The sequence below is a fragment of the Triticum urartu genome, chromosome 2A (assembly GCF_056163025.1).
Source record: "Triticum urartu cultivar PI428250 chromosome 2A, HENAU_Tu73, whole genome shotgun sequence".
Lineage (NCBI taxonomy): Eukaryota > Viridiplantae > Streptophyta > Magnoliopsida > Poales > Poaceae > Triticum > Triticum urartu.
In genome coordinates, this window is record NC_141874.1 from 393,656,535 (window position 1) to 393,676,540 (window position 20,006).

Consider the following 20,006-nt stretch of genomic DNA (forward strand, 5'->3'; position numbering starts at 1 on the left):
AGGCCCAGCCTACCCCTCTTTGCGCTCTGCATAGACCTCTCTCGCACGTCCGAAGCTGTCCCGGACCTAATCCGGACAGTCGTCACCGTTGGATTCGGATCATCCCCAAACATCCCTAAATCATCATCGGTTTCTCATTTGGATTCCCTAGCTATTTATTCGCGATTGTCCGATTGCGGTCGGAGGGACGAGTTAGCCCCTAACCTAGATTCATCTGATATAAATATCAGTCTAAACCCTAGCCCCTACCGGTCCAATCCACCCATTCCCATCCTGCCGCCGCCAGCCAACCACCTCTTTCATGTCTTCCTCGGGATCCCCTCCCACCAACCAGATCTCCGACCACCTCCCTCGTTCTGCGCCGCCCAAATCGCAGCAGCCTCGATCCCGAGTTCCTCCTCTCCTTCTTGCCCAGGCGCCTGAAGCCTACGTCTTCTTCCTCGATCCCGAATGGATCATGTAGCTGCTCGAGGCCCCGAGCAGGAGCACTCAGCCTCATCCCCTCGCACCGCCGTCGTCGGCAACTGGAACCACCAAGAGCTCCAGCGCCATGGCCATCCCGAGCTCGGCCCGCATAGCTCGAAGACTCCAAGCCCATTCGTTCCAGCAATCCAGGAAGATGCCGCCGTGCCCGTGCTGCATCCCGCGAACCCGCCGGCGACCCCAACCTTCAGGCTACCACGACGCGCCCGATGCCTCCTCGACCCCACTTTGAACCCCGACGCCACCTCTTCCTACTTCCGCCGGCGACCAGCAGGAGCTCGTCGTCGTCATCCTCGCCTGCATCCAACTCACCCTCGCCAGCAAGCTGCCTCGCGCCTACTGCTTCCCTCGCTCCGCAAGCCTCATCGCGGGCCAACCGCGTCCGCTGCCATGGACGTCCTTGTCAAGCTGCCGTGTGCCCTCTTCTTCCCGTGTCGCGTCGCCCCAGTGCCGCCAAGTCCATCCCCGGCTACCTCTGCACCAGAGCTCCTTCCTCTGCTCTCCGCCGAACCTCCGCCTTGCGAGAGTTCAAGCCGCGCCAGTCCGCCAAGCCACTCCATGGATGCGCTCGTGCTCCTTACCCAGCCACATGAGCTTCTCCCAGCACCGCTGCCCCGACCCTCCACATCGCGTCGACGGCAAGCTCCGGCGAGCCGCAAGCCGTCGCCATGCCCTGCCTCTCTCTCTCCCTGACTTGCCGCAGCAGAGAAACGTCGCCGCCAGGGAGCCTCCCGTGCCCAGCGCCTCCTCCACCCTGCAGCCGCGCCTCCACCTTCACCCACCGCCGGCGAGCAGAGCCACCGGACCCCGTCACCGCGCTGTCGTTTCAGGCCTCCTGCCGCTCAAGTCCCGCCTTGCCGTGCCTCTGCTTCGTGCGAACCGAGAACGTGCACGGTCGCGCGCTCGTCCCTGCTCGTGTTGACCCCCGCGTGGGCTGACTGATCTCGAGGCCCAGTTGCCTCCCCACCAGCGCCTGGGCTTGGCCCATGGTGAGGAACCCCCCAAGCCCCTCATGTGCTTTGTTGGGCTAGCCGGATTCGGCCCGATTGGTTTTTTCCTGACCTACGAATTTGCTAATTATTCCTGGTTTTACAGATTTGCAGAAAACCCCTCCATGTTCATGCATATAATAATTAATTAATCATGCATCATATGTAAATAATTTATATATGAAACATGCTTAGAATTTCATCTAGTTTAATAATATGCCACTTTCATGCATGTCAAAAATGTTTAAACTTGTTGTTTGCTTTATTTGCTTAATTGCCATGCTAAAATGATTTATTTCATAACTTAATAACCGTAGCTCCATTTTAAATAAACTTGATATGTAAATGGGGTAGAAAAATGCCTAGTTTAACATGGTGTACTTGTTTTGCATGTTTAACAACTCTAAAATATGGTTTAGTTCAGAACAGTACCAAATCCATAAATATGCATATGGGATTTTCCAGAATTGTTGTTTGTTGTTTCTGGCCTCATTTAAACTTGACTAGATAGTTAGTTTACTTATGCTTCACCCTATTGCCATGTTTAACAACATTTAATATTGTTGGGTACATAACCGAGAGAGAACTAAATAAGCCATGTGGTGTTCCGTCAATATGCAACTTGTTGCATATTGAGCTCCACTTAATTTGTAGGATTGTTTGTGCATTTTGCCATGCCTCATTAAACCGGATATGCATCATACTTGGTTGTGCATCATTCCATGTTTATGTGATGGTTGTTTACCATGTTGTTTGCTTCTTTCTAGTGTTGCTTCTTCGGGTTAGTTCCGATAACGTCACATTTGTGAGGATCCGTTCGACTACGTCTGTTTGTCTTCTTCATGGACTTGTTCTTCTTCCTTGCGGGGTCTCAGGCAAGATGACCATACCCTCGAAATCACTTCTATCTTTGCTAGTTGCTCGCTCTATTGCTATACCGCGATACCTACCATTTGCTATATCATGCCTCCCATATTGCCATGTCAAGCCTCTAACCCTCCTTTCCTAGCAAACCGTTGTTTGGCTATGTTACCGCTTTTGCTCAGCCCCTCTTATAGCGTTGCTAGTTGCAGGTGCAGATGAAGTTTGTTCCATGTTTGTAACATGGTTATTGTTGGGATATCACAATATCTCTTATTTAATTAATGCATCTATATACTTGGTAAAGGGTGGAAGGATCGGCCTTATGCCTGGTGTTTTGTTCCACTTTTGTCGCCCTAGTTTCCGTCATACCGGTGTTATGTTCCTTGATTTTACGTTCCTTACACGGTTGGGTGTTATGGGGACCCCTTGACAGTTCGCTTTCAATAAAACTCCTCCAGCAAGGCCCAACCTTGGTTTTACCATTTGCCTCACCACCACCTACTTTTCCTTTGGGTGTCGTGCTCCCGAGGGTCATCATTATTTTAAACCCCCCTGGGCCAGTGCTTCTTTAAGTGTTGGTCCGAAACAGAGCCACTCGCAACGCCACCTCGGGGAAACTTGAGGGTTGGTTTTAGTTGTACGTAGTGTTCATCCGGTGTTGCCCTGAGAACGAGATATGTGCAGCTCCTATCAGGATGTCGGCGCATCGGGCGGTCTTGTTGGTCTTGTTTTACCATTGTCGAAATGCCTTGTAACTGGGATTCCGAGTCTGATCGGGTCTTCCTGGGAGAAGGAATATCCTTCGTTGACCGTGAGAGCTTGTGATGGACTAAGTTGGGACACCCCTACAGGGTTTTGAACTTTCAAAAGCCGTGCCCGCGGTTATGGGAAGATGGGAGTTTGTTAATATCCGGTTGTAGAGAACTTAACACTTAACTTAATTGAAATGCATCAACCGCGTGTGTAGCCGTGATAGTCTCTTTCCGGCGGAGTCCGGGAAGTGAACATGGTTCTTGTGTTATGTTTGAACGTAAGTAGTTTCAGGATCACTTCTTGATCACTTCTAGCTTCTCGACCGTTGCTTTGCTTCTCTTCTCACTCTTATTTGCGTATGTTTGCCACCATATATGCTTAGTGCTTGCTCCAGCTCCACCTCATTACCCCTTTCCTACCCATAAGCTTAAATAGTCTTGATCTCGCGGGTGTGAGATTGCTGAGTCCTCGTGGCTCACAGATACTTCCAAATAGTTGTAGGTGCCGATGATACCAGTGCAGGTGACGCAACCGAGCTCAAGTGGGAGCTCGATGAAGATCATGTTCGTTGTGCAGTTTCGTTTTCTAGTTGAACAGTAGTGGAGCCCGGTTGGGATGATCGGTGATCTAGCATTTGGGGTTGTCTTCTTTTATTTTGGTTCCGTAGTCGGACCTTGATTGTATTCTGGATGATGTATGTGTAACTTGTATTTGTGTGAAGTGGCGATTGTAAGCCAACTCTTTATCCCATTCTTATTCAGTACATGGGACTATGTGAAGATTACCCCTCTTGCGACAAACCTACCATGCGGCTATGCCTCTAAGTCATGCCCCGACACGTGGGAGATATAGCCGCATTGTGGGTGTTACAAGTTGGTAATCAGAGCCTTCCCCGACTTAGGAGCCCCCTGCTTGATCGAATCGCTGACGTTGTTGAGTCTAGAACAAAATGTTTTGAGTCTTAGGATTATATATATCGGAGAGTAGGATTCTTTTTTCTCCTCAGTCCCTTCGTCGCTCTGGTGAGGCATCCTGACATAGAGTTTTGACTATTCTCTCCTCAAATTTCACTAAAAAATTAGGATCACACGAGTATCTTGGAATCGTTCCGATGGTTTTGTGACGAGAACATTGTTCTTGGTGCCTCCTGACATTTAGGGGTTGTGTTAGTGTCCTGGGGAGTTGAGCTCCGAGGTGTTGTCGTCACAATTTTATTGTTGCAGTTCTAGAATACCTGAGTTCGCCGACATCGAAAATCTCCTTTATACAGTTGTTGGTGAGATAACCTTGACGCCACCCAGTACTGGGGCGGTAGTTTGGGAGTATTGCCATTACTCGTATAATAGATGCTTTTCGAAGGTTGAGGTAAATGATTTCCGAAGGTTTCTTGGTTATGTGTTGAAGGATGGATACAGCTGGATGTAGGATTTGCTAGTTTTGGGTGAGATGTTATGCTTCCCTTGTATCCCCAACACCTGATTGCATAACCAGAAAGTTTCAGGAGTTCATAAGTGGGAATTCAAGTAGCTCGTAGGAATTCTCTCCAACAGACACATGATATGACATGGGGTCTATCATATGTTTGCTTCCGGCTTATTCTGCAAGCCAATCCTTTGTTTTGTTTTTCAGTTGTGGTATTCGAGTTGCTTCGAAGTCAAATGTTGATTCCATACCTTCCCTAAGCGGTGTTCTCATATTCCTATGTGAATACAAATCCTTCTTGATCTTCGAGTTTGCCATCTCAATTTCTTCTAAACCGGTGTGTCTCTCTTCAAGTGGATCCGATCTTTTTCAACATCTGCAAGATCAACTCAAGTCTTCTCAACGTTGTTTGTTTCATCCGTCCCAAATTGCCTTTGTTTTCCCACCCTTCCACCCTTTTGTTCCTTCGAGGACTCAGATTTCTTATTCAAGTACCCTTTTACTGATGGGAAGTCTCTCCATTCCTTTCCGTCAATGTTCTTATCCGGTGATTCTCAGGAAGATTCTAACGGAGCTTCAAGTTCATCATTCTTCTTTCTTTTCTTCTTCGGTGGATTTAATTGAAGCTTTGTCGATCATATTTTTTCCTCGGTTCAAATGCTTTCCCATGCTGGCGCACCTCTTAATCATTCACCTCTCACTATTCAATTGTTTCGGAGTGCTGAAGATTCGTGTTTTCCATTGCTAATTCATTAAAGATATCTCGAGGTTGTTATCTCTTTCGAGCCATTTAATTCAACCGGCGCAATCTCTCTTTTAAATCGTTCAACGATGTTTCTTTTGAGTGGGCCCTAACCCACAGGTCTTTTCCCAGGATCTTACCTGACTCTCCTAATTTTCCCGGAGTTACTCTCAAATTCTTCTCCAAGTTGACGTAAGAATGAATTATCATCAGCCATATGTCTTCCTCCAAGATCTTTCAAATTCTTTCATTGTTGGCTCAACCTCTTCGCTTTTGATTCTCCCGGAGTGTCTAAACAATTCTTAGTGGTGGTTCTCGTCATCATTCTCAACATTTGAAGACCAAAGAAGATTTTCTCTTAAATCTTGCTTCGTTCTCTTGAAGATGCATAGTTCAAGCTTGATGCCATCCTCTCATAGTTGTTTTCGATTGTGAGAATTATTTTCACCCATTCGGAGCAATTCAAGAGTCTTTCAGTTTGATTCTCCGAAGGCCATCATTTCGGGACTATTCATTCCAGCTTTCAGCTCTCGTTCTCCAAATCTTACCGGTGCATCATTCAAATTTCTCTAATAAGCTCGGGATCTCTTCATTCACTTATATCTAAATCCCTTCAAGTATCTTCATTCGTTCTCTCATTCTTCCCGGTGTTTCTTTATTTTTTTTCTTCGTTCTTTTTCAATTCTTACGGTGGCTTGTTCAAGTTTCTTCTTCCTTCGTTTGCATATCAATTCATTCGTTGTTTCCAAATCCTACCGGTGGTTCGTTGAAGGCCTCTTCAAGTTGGCGCTATATCTATCTTAATCCTTTCTACGAGAATAAGTAGTATGCAAAAATCCGTTGCTTGTCATAAATTTAAATTGGTGAATGATAAGCATAATGTAATTCTTATTCTTTTTTCATCGAATAAATTCAATTCCTTATTCTGGAGGCTCATCAAGTTCTCGGTTTTCAATTGTTTCATCTTTTCTTTCCCGGAGTTCCAAGCTCTCGCAATTATATCACCACGGAGATCCATCTAAATCATTATAAGGCTTCACATTGTGTTGTCAACTTCTCTTTCTTTTTATCATCATTTTGTTACCGGAGTTCTTCATGGAGGCTCTACATGGTGGTTCATCAAGGATTCCTTTCATTCTTCAGTTGTTCGTCAAAATTTCCCTCGAAGTTTTGATCTGCCAAGATATACTCTAAAATAAACATGGTGTTCAACACATGTCTTGTTTTGAGGAGTTCAAGCTCTCTTCATCTTGCATTCCGAAGTGCAATTCGTTCTACCTTATCTTTTGAGGTGGTGTTATGTCACTCTTGACAATTTTTCCCTTCGTGTTTCATGATTCACAAGTTTTCTAGAGTGACATATCTAAATCCATCATTTTCTCTTCGCTCAAGACATCTTTTCAATCCATCAATCTCTTCGTTGGAGTTATCTTGGGTTATATTTCACCTAAAGATTTCCCTAAGGATTGTTGCTAATTATGGTGCTTATAAATGAACCAAGTCCTTGATTTATCCTCCAGCTGAAATAAGCTTCTCGTCTTCTTGTTGGTATCAATCCAATCTATTGTTTTCCATTAGTGGCAGAATTTCGCCTCAATTTTGAGAAGTTTTCCATAAGCCCACTACAAGATTTTTCGTTTCGTTGTTGGTTTTCCAACAACTCCATTTTAACCTTCTTGGAAGGGTGCTCTCCAAGCTCTTTTGTGCCAGAAGTTGCTTTTTCTTCTCCATTCTTTCATTCCAATGATCTATCTTCTTTTCTTTCTTCCGGAGGCATTGTGACATTGCTCTCTTCACTCATCATCTCGATTTGTGAGGATCATGTTCTTTTCTTGCTTATCCATTTAACCGAAGTGTTGTGTCTATCATTCCTCTTTTAACCGGAGTCTCATCCAAGTGCTTTCATTTTGCCAAGTTCATATTCTATCCCATCCATTTTCAACCGGAGTGTTGTCGTAATTGTTCTTTATCGTTCCTTGTACATCTTGTTTCACTCGGAGTGCTTGCATATACTTCTTGTCCAGTGTAACCCTTTTCTTATGTCTTTCAACCCACAAGGTTCTCATAATGTTGCTTGTTCCTCGTGTCTAATGGAGTGTTTTCAATCTCGTTCATCTCCCTCATATTCTCTCTTTCAGTTTGTTCAACCTCTCAAGGTTCTTTGGTTTCACTCATTTCTCAAAGAAGAAATTAGTTAACTCTTCCCCTTCCTCTTCCGTTTTCCCCGGTGCCAACCTAGATCTCGGGACGAGATCCTCTCATAGTGGTGGAGTGTTGTGACGCCCCGAGTCTGATGCACCAGGTGTCTTCCAGTTATTCACCGACATTGTCATGTCATTTGCTTGCGTGTTGCATTTCATCATGTCTTCATGTGCATTGCATCATCATGTTTTCAAAACTTGCATCCGTCCCGGTCTCCTCGTTCTCTCCGTTGTCCGTTCTGAGCCTAGACACACTTGTGCGCGCCCGTGGCATGTCCGAAATATTATTTTATAAGTGGCCGAAAAATGTTCTCAGAATGGGTTGAAAGTTGGTGTGCGGTCTTATTTTAGTGTAGGTAGACCGCCTGTCAAATTTCATTACGTTCGGAGTCCATTTGATGCCCCAACGGATAATTATAGCGGCAATATAGCCGGTCTAATGACGGACATTTTCGGTCTCCGAAGACAATGCCGGGCTGCATCTCTCCCCTCTTCTCTCAGACCAACCCGCTCTCCATGGTCCACCTAGGCCCAGCCTACCCCTCTTTGCGCTCTGCATAGACCTCTCTCGCGCGTCCGGAGCTGTCCCGGACCCGACCCGGACAGTCGTCACCATTGGATTCGGATCATCCCCAAACATCCCTAAATCATCATCGGTTTCTCATTTGGACTCCCTAGCTATTTATTCGCAATCGTCCGATTGCCATCGGAGGGACGAGTTAGCCCCTAACCTAGATTCATCTGATATCAATATCAGTCTAAACCCTAGCCCCTACCGGTCCAATCCACCCATTCCCATCCTGCCGCCGCCAGCCAACCACCTCTTTCATGTCTTCCTCGGGATCCCCTCCCACCAACCAGATCTCCGACCACCTCCCTCATTCTGCGCCGCCCAAATCGCAGCAGCCTCGATCCCGAGTTCCTCCTCTACTTCTTGCCCAGGCGCCTGAAGCCTACCTCTTCTTCCTCGATCCCGAATGGATCGTGTAGCTGCTCGAGGCCCCGAGCAGGAGCGCTCGGCCTCATCCCCTCGCGCCGCCGTCGTAGGCAACCGGAACCACCAGGAGCTCCAGTGCCATGGCCATCCCAAGCTCGGCCCACACAGCTCGAAGGCTCCAAGCCCCCTCGTTCCAGCAGTCCAGGAAGATGCCGCCGTGCCCGTGCTGCATCCCATGAACCCGCCGGCGACCCCGGCCTTCAGGCTACCATGACGCGACTGATGCCTCCTCGACCCCACTTTGAACCCCGACACCACCTCATCCTACCGCCGCCGGCGACCAGCAGGAGCTCGTCACCATCATCCTCGCCTGCATCCGCCTCGCCCTCACCAGCAAGCTGCCTCGCGCCTACTACTTCCCTCGCTCTGCAAGCCTCGTCGCGGGTAAACCGCGTCCGCTGCCATGGACGTCCTCGTCAAGCCGCCGTGTGCCCTCAACTTCCCGTCTCGCGTCGCCCCAGCTCCGCGTCCATACCAGGCTGCCTCCGCACTGGAGCTCCTTCCTCTGCTCTCCGCCGAACCTCCGCCTTGCCAGAGTTCAAGTCGCGCCAGTCCGCCAAGCCACGCCATGGATGCGCTCGTGCTCCTTGCCCAGCCACATGAGCTTCTCCCAGCACCGCTGCCCCGACCCTCCACAACGCGTCACCGGCAAGCTCCGGTGAGCCGCAGGCCGTTGCCACGCCCTGCCTCTCTCTCTCCCTGACTTGCCGCAGTAGAGAAACGCCGCCTCCAGGGAGCCTCCCGTGCCCAGCACCTCCTCCACCCTGCAGCCGTGCCTCCACCTACACCCACCGCCGGCGAGCAGAGCCACCGGACCCCGTCGCCGCGCTGCCGTTTTAGGCCTCCTGCCGCTCAAGTACCGCCTCGCCATGCCTCTGCTTCGTGCGAACCAAGAACAAGCACGACCACGCGCTCGTCCATGCTTGCGTTGATCCCCGCGTGGGCTGACTGATCTCGAGGCCCAGCTGCCTCCCCACCCGCGCCTGGGCTTGGCCCATGGTGAGGAACCCCCCCCCCCAATCCCCTCATGTGCTTTGTTGGGCTAGCCGGATTCGGCCCGATTGGTTTTTTCCTGACCTACGAATTTGCTAATTATTCCTGGTTTTACAGATTTGCAGAAAACCCCTCCATGTTCATGCATATAATAATTAATTAATCATGCATCATATGTAAATAATTTATATATGAAACATGCTTAGAATTTCATCTAGTTTAATAATATGCCACTTTCATGCATGTTAAAAATGTTTAAACTTGTTGTTTGCTTTATTTGCTTAATTGCCATGCTAAAATGATTTATTTCATAACTTAATAACCGTAGCTCCATTTTAAATACACTTGATATGTAAATGGGGTAGAAAAATGTCTAGTTTAACATGGTGTACTTGTTTTGCATGTTTAATAACTCTAAAATATGGTTTAGTTCAGAACAGTACCAAATCCATAAATATGCATATGGGGATTTTCCGGAATTGTTGTTTGTTGTTTCCAGCCTCATTTAAACTTGACTAGATAGTTAGTTAACTTATGCTTCACCCTCTTACCATGTTTAACAACATTTAATATTGTTGGGTACATAACCGAGAGAGAACTAAATAAGCCATGTGGTGTTCCGTCAATATGCAACTCGTTGCATATTGAGCTCCACTTAATTTGTAGGATTGTTTGTGCATTTTGCCATGCCTCATTAAACCAGATATGCATCATACTTGGTTGTGCATCATTCCATGTTTATGTGATGGTTGTTTACCATGTTATTTGCTTCTTTCAGGTGTTGCTTCTTCGGGTTAGTTCCGATAACGTCACGTTTGTGAGGATCCGTTCGACTACGTCCGTTTGTCTTCTTCATGGACTTGTTCTTCTTCCTTGCGGGATCTCAGGCAAGATGACCATACCCTTGAAATCACTTCTATCTTTGCTTGCTAGTTGCTCGCTCTATTGCTATGACGCGATACCTACCATTTGCTATATCATGCCTCCCATATTGCCATGTCAAGCCTCTAACCCTCCTTTCCTAGCAAACCGTTGTTTGGTTATGTTACCGCTTTTGCTCAGCCCCTCTTATAGCGTTGCTAGTTGCAGGTGAAGATGAAGTTTGTTCCATGTTTGGAACATGGTTATTGTTGGGATATCACAATATCTCTTATTTAATTAATGCATCTATATACTTGGTAAAGGGTGGAAGGCTCGGCCTTATGCCTGGTGTTTTGTTTCACTCTTGCCGCCCTAGTTTCCGTCATACCGGTGTTATGTTCCTTGATTTTGCATTCCTTACATAGTTGGGTGTTATGGGGACCCCTTGATAGTTCGCTTTGAATAAAACTCCTCCAGCAAGGCCCAACCTTGGTTTTACCATTTGCCTCACCACCACCTACTTTTCCCTTGAGAGTCGCGCTCCCAATGGTCATCTTTATTTTAAACCCCCCTGGGCTAGTGCTTCTTTTAAGTGTTGGTCCTAAATAGAGCCACTTGCAGCACCACCTCGGGGAAACTTGAGGGTTGGTTTTAGTTGTACGTAGTGTTCATCCGGTGTTGCCCTGAGAACGAGATATGTGCAGCTCCTATCAGGATGTCGGCGCATCGGGCGGTCTTGCTGGTCTTGTTTTACCATTGTCCCAATGTCTTGTAACCGGGATTCCGAGTCTAATCGGGTCTTCCTGGGAGAAGGAATATCCTTCGTTGACCGTGAGAGCTTGTGATGGGCTAAGTTGGGACACCCCTGCAGGGTTTTGAACTTTCGAAAGCCGTGCCCGCGGTTATGGGCAGATGGGAATTTGTTAATATCCGGTTGTAGAGAACTTGACACTTAACTTAATTAAAATGCATCAACTGTGTGTGTAGCCGTGATGGTCTCTTTCCGACGGAGTCCGGGAAGTGAACACGGTTCTTGTGTTATGTTTGAACGTAAGTAGTTTCAGGATCACTTCTTGATCACTTCTAGCTTCTCGACCGTTGCTTTGCTTCTCTTCTCGCTCTTATTTGCGCATGTTAGCCACCATATATGCTTAGTGCTTGCTGCAGCTCTACCTCATTACCCCTTTCCTACCCATAAGCTTAAATAGTCTTGATCTCGCAGGTGTGAGATTGTTGAGTCCTTGTGGCTCACAGATACTTCCAAACAGTTGCAGGTGCCGATGATACCAGTGCAGGTGACGCAACCGAGCTCAAGTGGGAGCTCGATGAAGATCGTGTTCGTTGTGCGGTTTCTTTTGCTAGTTGAACAGTAGTGGAGCCCAGTTGGGACGATCGGGGATCTAGCATTTGGGGTTTTCTTCTTTTATTTGGGTTCCGTAGTCGGACCTTGATTGTATTCCGGATGATGTATGTGTAACTTGTATTTGTGTGAAGTGGCGATTGTAAGCCAACTCTTTATCCCATTCTTATTTAGTACATGGGATTGTGTGAAGATTACCCCTCTTGCGACAAACCTACCATGCGGCTATGCCTCTAGGTCGTGCCCCAACACGTCGGAGATATAACCGCATTGTGGGTGTTACATAGGGTCCGCACGCTTAACGTTCGGTGACGATCGGTATTATGAGTTTATGTGTTTTGATGTACCAAAGGTAGTTCGGAGTCCCGGGTGTGATCATGGACATGACGAGGAGTCTCAAAATGGTCGAGACATAAAGATTGATATATTGGACGGCTACATTCGGACACCGGAAGGGTTTCGGATGATCTCGGAGAAAACCGGAGTGCTGGAGGGGTTACCCGAACCCCCCGGGGACTAATGGGCCTTAATGGGCCCTAGTGGAGAGAGAGGGGCCGGCCAGGGCAGGCCACGCGCCCCTACCCTTGAGTCCGAATAGGACAAGGAAGGGGGCGCCCCCCCCCCTTTGCCTTTCACCTCTCCCACTCCTTCCTTCCCCCTCCTAGTGGGACTAGGAAAGGGGAGTCCTACTCCCACTAGGAGGAGGACTCCTCCTCTTGGCGCGCCCTCCTAGGGCCGGCCGGCCTCCCCCCTTGCTCCTTTATATACGGGTGTAGGGGGCACCCCATGGACACACAAGTTGATCATTGTCTTAACCGTGTGCGGTGCCCCCCTCCACCATAATCCACCTCGGTCATATCATAGCGGTGCTTAGGTGAAGCCCTGTTCCGGTAGCTTCATCATCACTGTCATCATGCCATCATGCTGAAGAAACTCTCCCTCGACACTGAGCTGGATCTAGAGTTCGTGGGACGTCACCGAGCTGAACGTGTTCAGATCGCGGAGGTGTCGTACCTTCGGTGCTAGGATTGGTCGGATCGTGAAGACGTTTGACTACATCAACCGCGTTGTCATAACTCTTCCGCTTACGGTTGCTACCTCTTGAGCACTGCATTGGTTTTCCCTTGAAGAGGAAAGGGTGATGCAGCAAAGTAGCGTAAGTATTTCCCTCAGTTTTTGAGAACCAAGGTATCAATCCAGTAGGAGACTACACGCAAGTCCCTCGTACCTACACAAACAAATAAGAACCTCGCAACCAACACGATAAAGGGGTTGTCAATCCCTTCATGGTCACTTACGAGAGTGAGATCTGATAGAGATAATAATAATAAGATAAATATTTTTGGTATTTTTATGATATAGATTGGAAGTAAAGATTGCGAAATAAAATAGATACGGAACTTATATGATAAAAGATAGAACCGGGGGCCATAGGTTTCACTAGTGGCTTCTCTCAAGATAGCAAAAGTATTGTGGTGGGTGAACAAATTACTATCGAGCAATTGATAAAAAAGTGAATAATAATGAGAATATCTAGGCATGATCATATATATAGGCATCACATCCGCGACAAGTAGACCGAAACGATTCTGCATCTACTACTATTACTCCACACATCGACCGCTATCCAGCATGCATCTAGAGTATTAAGTTCATAAGAACAGAGTAATGCATTAGGCAGGATGACATGATGTAGAGGGATAAACTCAAATGATATGATATAAACCCCAACTTTTTATCCTCGATGGCAACAATACAATACGTGCCTTGCTGCCCCTGCTGTCACTGGGAAAGGACACCGCAAGATTGAACCCAAAGCTAAGCACTTCTTGCTACCTCTTGAGCACTGCGTTGGTTTTCCCTTGAAGAGGAAAGGGTGATGCAGCAAAGTAGCGTAAGTATTTCCCTCAGTTTTTGAGAACCAAGGTATCAATCCAGTAGGAGACTACACGCAAGTCCCTCGTACCTACACAAACAAATAAGAACCTCGGAACCAACGCGATAAAGGGGTTGTCAATCCCTTCACAGTCACTTAAAAGAGTGAGATCTGATAGAGATAATAATAATAAGATAAATATTTTGGGTATTTTTATGATAAAGATTGAAAGTAAAGATTGCAAAATAAAAGGCGCTAGAAATAACTTGTTGACGGGAGATTAGTATAATAGAGAATAGACCTGGGGGCCATAGGTTTCACTAGTGGCTTCTCTCAAGATAGCATAAGTATTACGGTGGGTGAACAAATTACTGTCGAGCAATTGATAGAAAAGTGAATAATTATGAGAATATCTAGGCATGATTATCTATATAGGCATCACGTCCGCGACAAGTAGACCGAAACGATTCTGCATCTACTACTATTACTCCACACATCGACCGCTATCCAGCATGCATCTAGAGTATTAAGTTCATAAGAACAGAGTAATGCATTAGGCAAGATGACATGATGTAGAGGGATAAACTCAAGTAATATGATATAAACCCCATATTTTTATCCTCGATGGCATAAATACAATATGTGCCTTGCTACCCCTGCTGTCACAGGGAAAGGACACCGCGAGATTGAACCCAAAGCTAAACACTACTCCCATTGCAAGAAAGATCAATCTAGTAGGCCAAACCAAACTGATAATTTGAAGAGACTTGCAAAGATAACCAATCATACATAAAAGATTTAAGAGAAGAATCAAATATTGTTCATAGATAAACTTGATCATAAACCCACAATTCATCAGATCTCGACAAACACACCACAAAAAGAGTTACATCAAATAGATCTCCAAGAAGATCGAGGAGAACATTGTATTGAGATCCAAAGAGAGAGAAGAAGCCATCTAGCTAATATCTATGGACCCGAAGGTCTGAGGTAAACTACTCACACATCATCGGAGAGGCTATGGTGTTGATGTAGAAGCCCTCCGTGATCGATGCCCCCTCCGGCGGAGCTCCGGAAAAGGCTCAAAGATGGGATCTCTTGGGTACAGAAGGTTGCGGCGGTGGAAATAGGGTTTCGTGGTGCTCCTCAATGTTTTCGGGGTATGTGGACATATATAGGAGGAAGAAGTAGGTCGATGGATCCACGAGGGGCCCATGATGGTGGAGGGCACGCCCAGGGGGTAGGCACGCCCCCATGCATCATGGCCACCTTGTTGATTGCTTGACATCCACTCCAAGTCCCCTGGATCACGTTTTTTCCAAAAATAACTCTCCCGAAGGTTTAATTCCGTTTGATATTCCTTTTCTGCGAAACACTGAAATAGGCAAAAAAACAGCAATCTGCACTGGGCCTTGGGTTAGTAGGTTAGTCCCAAAAATAATATAAAAGTGTATAAATAAGCCCATTAACATCCAAAACAGATAATATAATAGCATGGAACAATAAAAAATTATAGATACATTGGAGACGCATCATGCATCCCCAAGCTTAATTCCTGCTCGTCCTCGAGTAGGTAAATGATAAAAACAGAATTTTTGGTGTGGAATGCTACCTAGCATAATTCTCAATGTAACTTTCTTTATTGTGGCATGAATGTTCAGATCCGAAAGATTCAAGACAAAAGTTTAATATTGATATAAAAATAATAATACTTCAAGCATACTAACTAATCAATCATGTCTTCTCAAAATAACATGGCAAAAGAAAGTTATCCCTACAAAATCATATAGTCTGGCTATGCTCTATCTTCACCACACAAAATATTTAAATCATGCACAACCCCGAAGACAAGCCAAGCAATAGTTTCATACTTTTGATGTTCTCAAACTTTTTCAATCTTCACGCAATACATGAGCGTGAGCCATGGACATAGCACTATATGTGGAATAGAATGGTGGTTGTGGAGAAGACAAAAAGGATAAGATAGTCTCACATCAACTAGGAGTATCAATGGGCTATGAGATGCCCATCAATAGATATCAATGTGAGTGAGTAGGGATTGCCATGCAACGGATGCACTAGAGCTATAAGTGTATGAAAGCTCAAAAATAAAATAAGTGGGTGTGCATCCAACTCGCTTGCTAACGAAGACCTAGGGCATTTTGAGTAAGCCCATAATTGGAATATACAAGCCAAGTTCTATAATGTAAAATTCCCACTAGTATATGGAAGTGACAACATAGGAGACTCTCTATCATGAAAACCATGGTGCTACTTTGAAGCACAAGTGTGGTAAAAGGATAGTAACATTGTCCCTTCTCTCTTTTTCTCTCATTTTTTCTTTTTTTATTTGGGCCTTCTTCCTTTTTTATGGCCTCTTTTCTTTCTTTCTTTTTTGTCCGGAGTCTCATCCCGACTTGTGGGGGAATCATAGTCTCCATCATTCTTTCCTCACCTGGGACAATGCTCTAATAATGATGATCATCACACTTTTATTTACTTACAACTCAAAGATTACAACTCAAAAACTTAGATCAAAATATGACTCTATGTGAATGCCTCCGGCGGTGTACCGGGAATGACTCATGAGTGACATGTATGAAAGAATTATGAACGGTGGCTTTGCCACAAATATGATGTCAACTACATGATCATGCAGAGCAATATGACAATGATGAAGCGTGTCATAATAGCAGAACGGTGGAAAGTTGCATTGAAATATATCTCGGAATGGCTATGGAAATGCCATAATAGGTAGGTATGGTGGTTGTTTTGAGGATGGTGTATGGTGGGTTTATGGTACCGGCGAAAGTTGCGTGGTACTAGAGAGGCTAGCAATGGTGGGAGGGTGAGAGTGTGTATAATCCATGGACTCATCATTAGTCATAAAGAACTCACATACTTATTGCAAAAATTTATTAGCTCTCGAAACAAAGTACTACGCGCATGCTCTTAGGGGGATAGATTGGAAGGAAAAGACCATCGCTCGTCCCCGACCGCCACTCATGAGGAAGACAATCAATAAATAAATCATGCTCCGACTTCATCACATAACAGTTAACCATACATGCATGCTACGGGAATCACAAACTTTAACATAAGTATTTCTCAAATTCACAATTACTCAACTAGCATGACTCTAATATCACCATCTTTATATCTCAAAACAATCATCAAGTATCAAACTTCTCATAGTATTCAATGCACTTTTTATGATAGTTTTTATTATACCCATCCTGGATGCCTATCATATTAGGACTAATTTTATAACCAAAGCAAATTACCATGCTGTTTGAAAGGACTCTCAAAATAATATAAGTGAAGTATGAGAGATCAATAATTTCTATAAAATAAAACCACCACCGTGCTCTAAAAGATATAAGTGAAGTACTATAGCAAAATTATCTAACTCAGAAGATATAAGTGAAGCACATAGAGTATTCTAATAAATTCCCATTCATGTGTGTCTCTCCCAAAAGCTGTGTACAGCATGGATAATTGTGGTAAACTAAAAAGCAAAGACTCAAATCATACAAGACGCTCCAAAGCAAAACACATATCATGTGGTGAATAAAAATATAGCCTCAAGTAAAGTTACCAATAGAAGAAAACGAAAGAGGGGATGCCTTCCGGGGCATCCCCAAGCTTAGGATTTTGGTTGTCCTTGAATTTTACCTTGGGTTGCCTTGGGCATCCCCAAGATTAGGCTCTTGCCACTCTTTATGCCATAATCCATCAAATCTTTACCCAAAACTTGAAAAGTTCACAACACAAAACTTAAACAGAAAATCTCATGAGCTCCGTTAGTATAAGAAAACAGACCACCACTTAAGTTACTGTAATGAACTCATTCTTTATTTATATTGGTGTTAAACCTACTGTATTCCAACTTCTCTATGGTTCATAACCTCCGATACTAGCCATAGGTTCATCAAAATAAGCAAACAACACGCGAAAAACTGAATCTGTCAAAAACAGAACAGTCTGTAGTTATTCGTAGGTTTCGAATACTTACGTAACCCCAAAAATTCTAAAATAAATTGCTGGATGTCAAAAGTTTATCTATTAATCATCTTCAAAAAGAATCAACTTAATCGCACTCTCCAGTAAAAGATGGAAGCAAATATCATGAGCGCTAAAGTTTCTGTTTTTTACTGCAAGATTACTAAAACTTCCCCCAAGTCTTCCCAAAGGTTCTACTTGGCACAAACACTAATTAAAAGCATAAAAGCACATATAAACAGAGTCTAGATGAATTATTTATTACTAAACAGAACCAAAAAGCAAGGAACAAAAATAAAATTGGGTTGCCTCCCAACAAGCATTATCGTTTAATGCCCCTAGCTAGGCATAAAAACAAAAATAGATCTAGGTATTATCATCTTTGGTATGCAATCCATAAGTGGCTCTCATAATAGATTCATAAGGTAATTTAATTTTCTTTCTAGGAAACTGTTCCATGCCTTTCCTTAACGGAAATTGGAATCTAATGTTTCCTTCTTTCATATCAATAATTGCACCAACCGTTCTAAGGAAAGGTCTACCAAGAATAACGGGACATGTAGGATTGCAATCAATGTCAAGAACAATGCAATCTACCGGCACATAATTTCTATTTGAAACAATAAGAACATAATTAATTCTTCCCATAGGTTTCTTAATAGTGGAATCCGCAAGAATCATATTTAGAGAGCAATCGTCAAATTGACGGAAATCTAACACATCACACAAAGTTTTTGGAATTGTGGAAACGCTAGCACCCAAATCACATAAAGCATAGCATTCATGATATTTAATTTTAATTTTAATAGTGGGTTCCCACTCATCATAAAGTTTTCTAGGGATAGAAACTTCCAATTCAAGCTTTCCTTCATAAGATTGCATTAAAGCATCAACGATATGTTTCGTGAAAGCTTTATTTTGATTATAAGCATGCGGCGAATTTAACACAAATTACAACAAGGAAATACAATCTATTAAAGAACAATTATCATAATTAAATTCCTTGAAATCCAAAATAGTGGGTCATTACTATGTAAAGTTTTAACCTCATCAATCCACCTTTACCAATTTTGCATCAAGGCCTAAAAACTCCGAACCATTGGGACGCCTTTTAACTAAAGTTGACTCATCTCGAGTCCCATCATTATCAAGATTCATATCGCAAAACAAATATTTAATAGGAGACACATCAATCAATTTTAGATCTTCATCCTTATTATCATCAAAACTAGAAGAACACGCTTTCACAAAGCAATCTTTTTAGCACGCATCCTAGAGGTCCTTTCTTTGCACTCATCAATGGAAATTCGCATAGCTTTGAGGGACTCATTGATATCATGCTTAAGTGTAATAGATCTAAGTTTCAAAGAATCAACATCAAGAGAAATTATATCCACGTTCCTAGCCAACTCATCGATCTTAGACAATTTTTCTTCAATCAAATAATTGAAACTCTTTTGCGAACTAATAAATTCTTTAATATTAGATACAAAATCACAAGGCGTATTATTATAATTTCCATAAGAATTGTTGTAGGAATTACCATAATTATTAGAGGAATTACTAGGAAACGGCCTAGGATTAAAATTACCTCTACACGCGTTATTACCAAAATTGTTCCTACCAACAAAATTCACATCCATAGATTCATTATTATTCTCTATCAAAGTAGACAAAGGCATATCATTAGGATCAGAAGAAACACTCTTATTAGCAAACAATTTCATAAGTTCATCCATCTTTCCACTCAAAACATTAATTTCTTCTATTGCATGCACTTTTTTACTAGTAGATCTTTCAGTGTGCCATTGAGAATAATTAACCATAATATTATCTAGGAGTTTAGTAGCTTCTCCTAAAGTGATTTCCATAAAAGTGCCTCCCGCGGCTGAATCTAAAAGATTTCTAGAAGCAAAATTCAATCCGGCATAAAATTTTTGTATATTCATCCAAAGATTCAAACGATGAGTAGGGTAATTATGAATCATTAATTTCATCCTCTCCCAAGCTTGTGCAACATGCTCATGATCTAGTTGCTTAAAATTCATAATATCGTTACTAAGAGAGATGATCTTAGCGGGAGGAAAATACTTAGAGATAAAAGCATCTTTGCTCTTATTCCATGAATCAATACTATTTTTAGGCAAAGAGGAAAACCAAGTTTTAGCACGATATCTAAGCGAAAACGGGAATAGCTTCAATTTAACAATATCATTATCCACATGTTTCTTCTTTTACATATCACACAAACCAACAAAATTGTTCAGATGGGTAGTGTCATCCTCACTAGGAAGGCCGGAAAATGGATATTTCATAACAAGATTCAGCAAGGCAGCATTAATTTCACAAGATTCAACATCGGTAAGAGGAGCAATCAGAGTGCTAATAAAATCATTATTGTTGGTATTAGAAAAGTCACACAATTTAGTATTATCTTGAGCCATCGTGACAAGCAATACAACA

General features: G+C 43.9%; 2 pseudogenes; both read left to right on the forward strand.

Moving 5' to 3' along the window:
- The first annotated feature begins 301 nt into the window (after positions 1–301).
- Positions 302–1,076, forward strand: LOC147985231 (uncharacterized; annotated as a pseudogene).
- A 7,206-nt stretch (positions 1,077–8,282) lies between these two features.
- Positions 8,283–9,054, forward strand: LOC147985232 (uncharacterized; annotated as a pseudogene).
- The last annotated feature ends 10,952 nt before the right edge of the window (positions 9,055–20,006 follow it).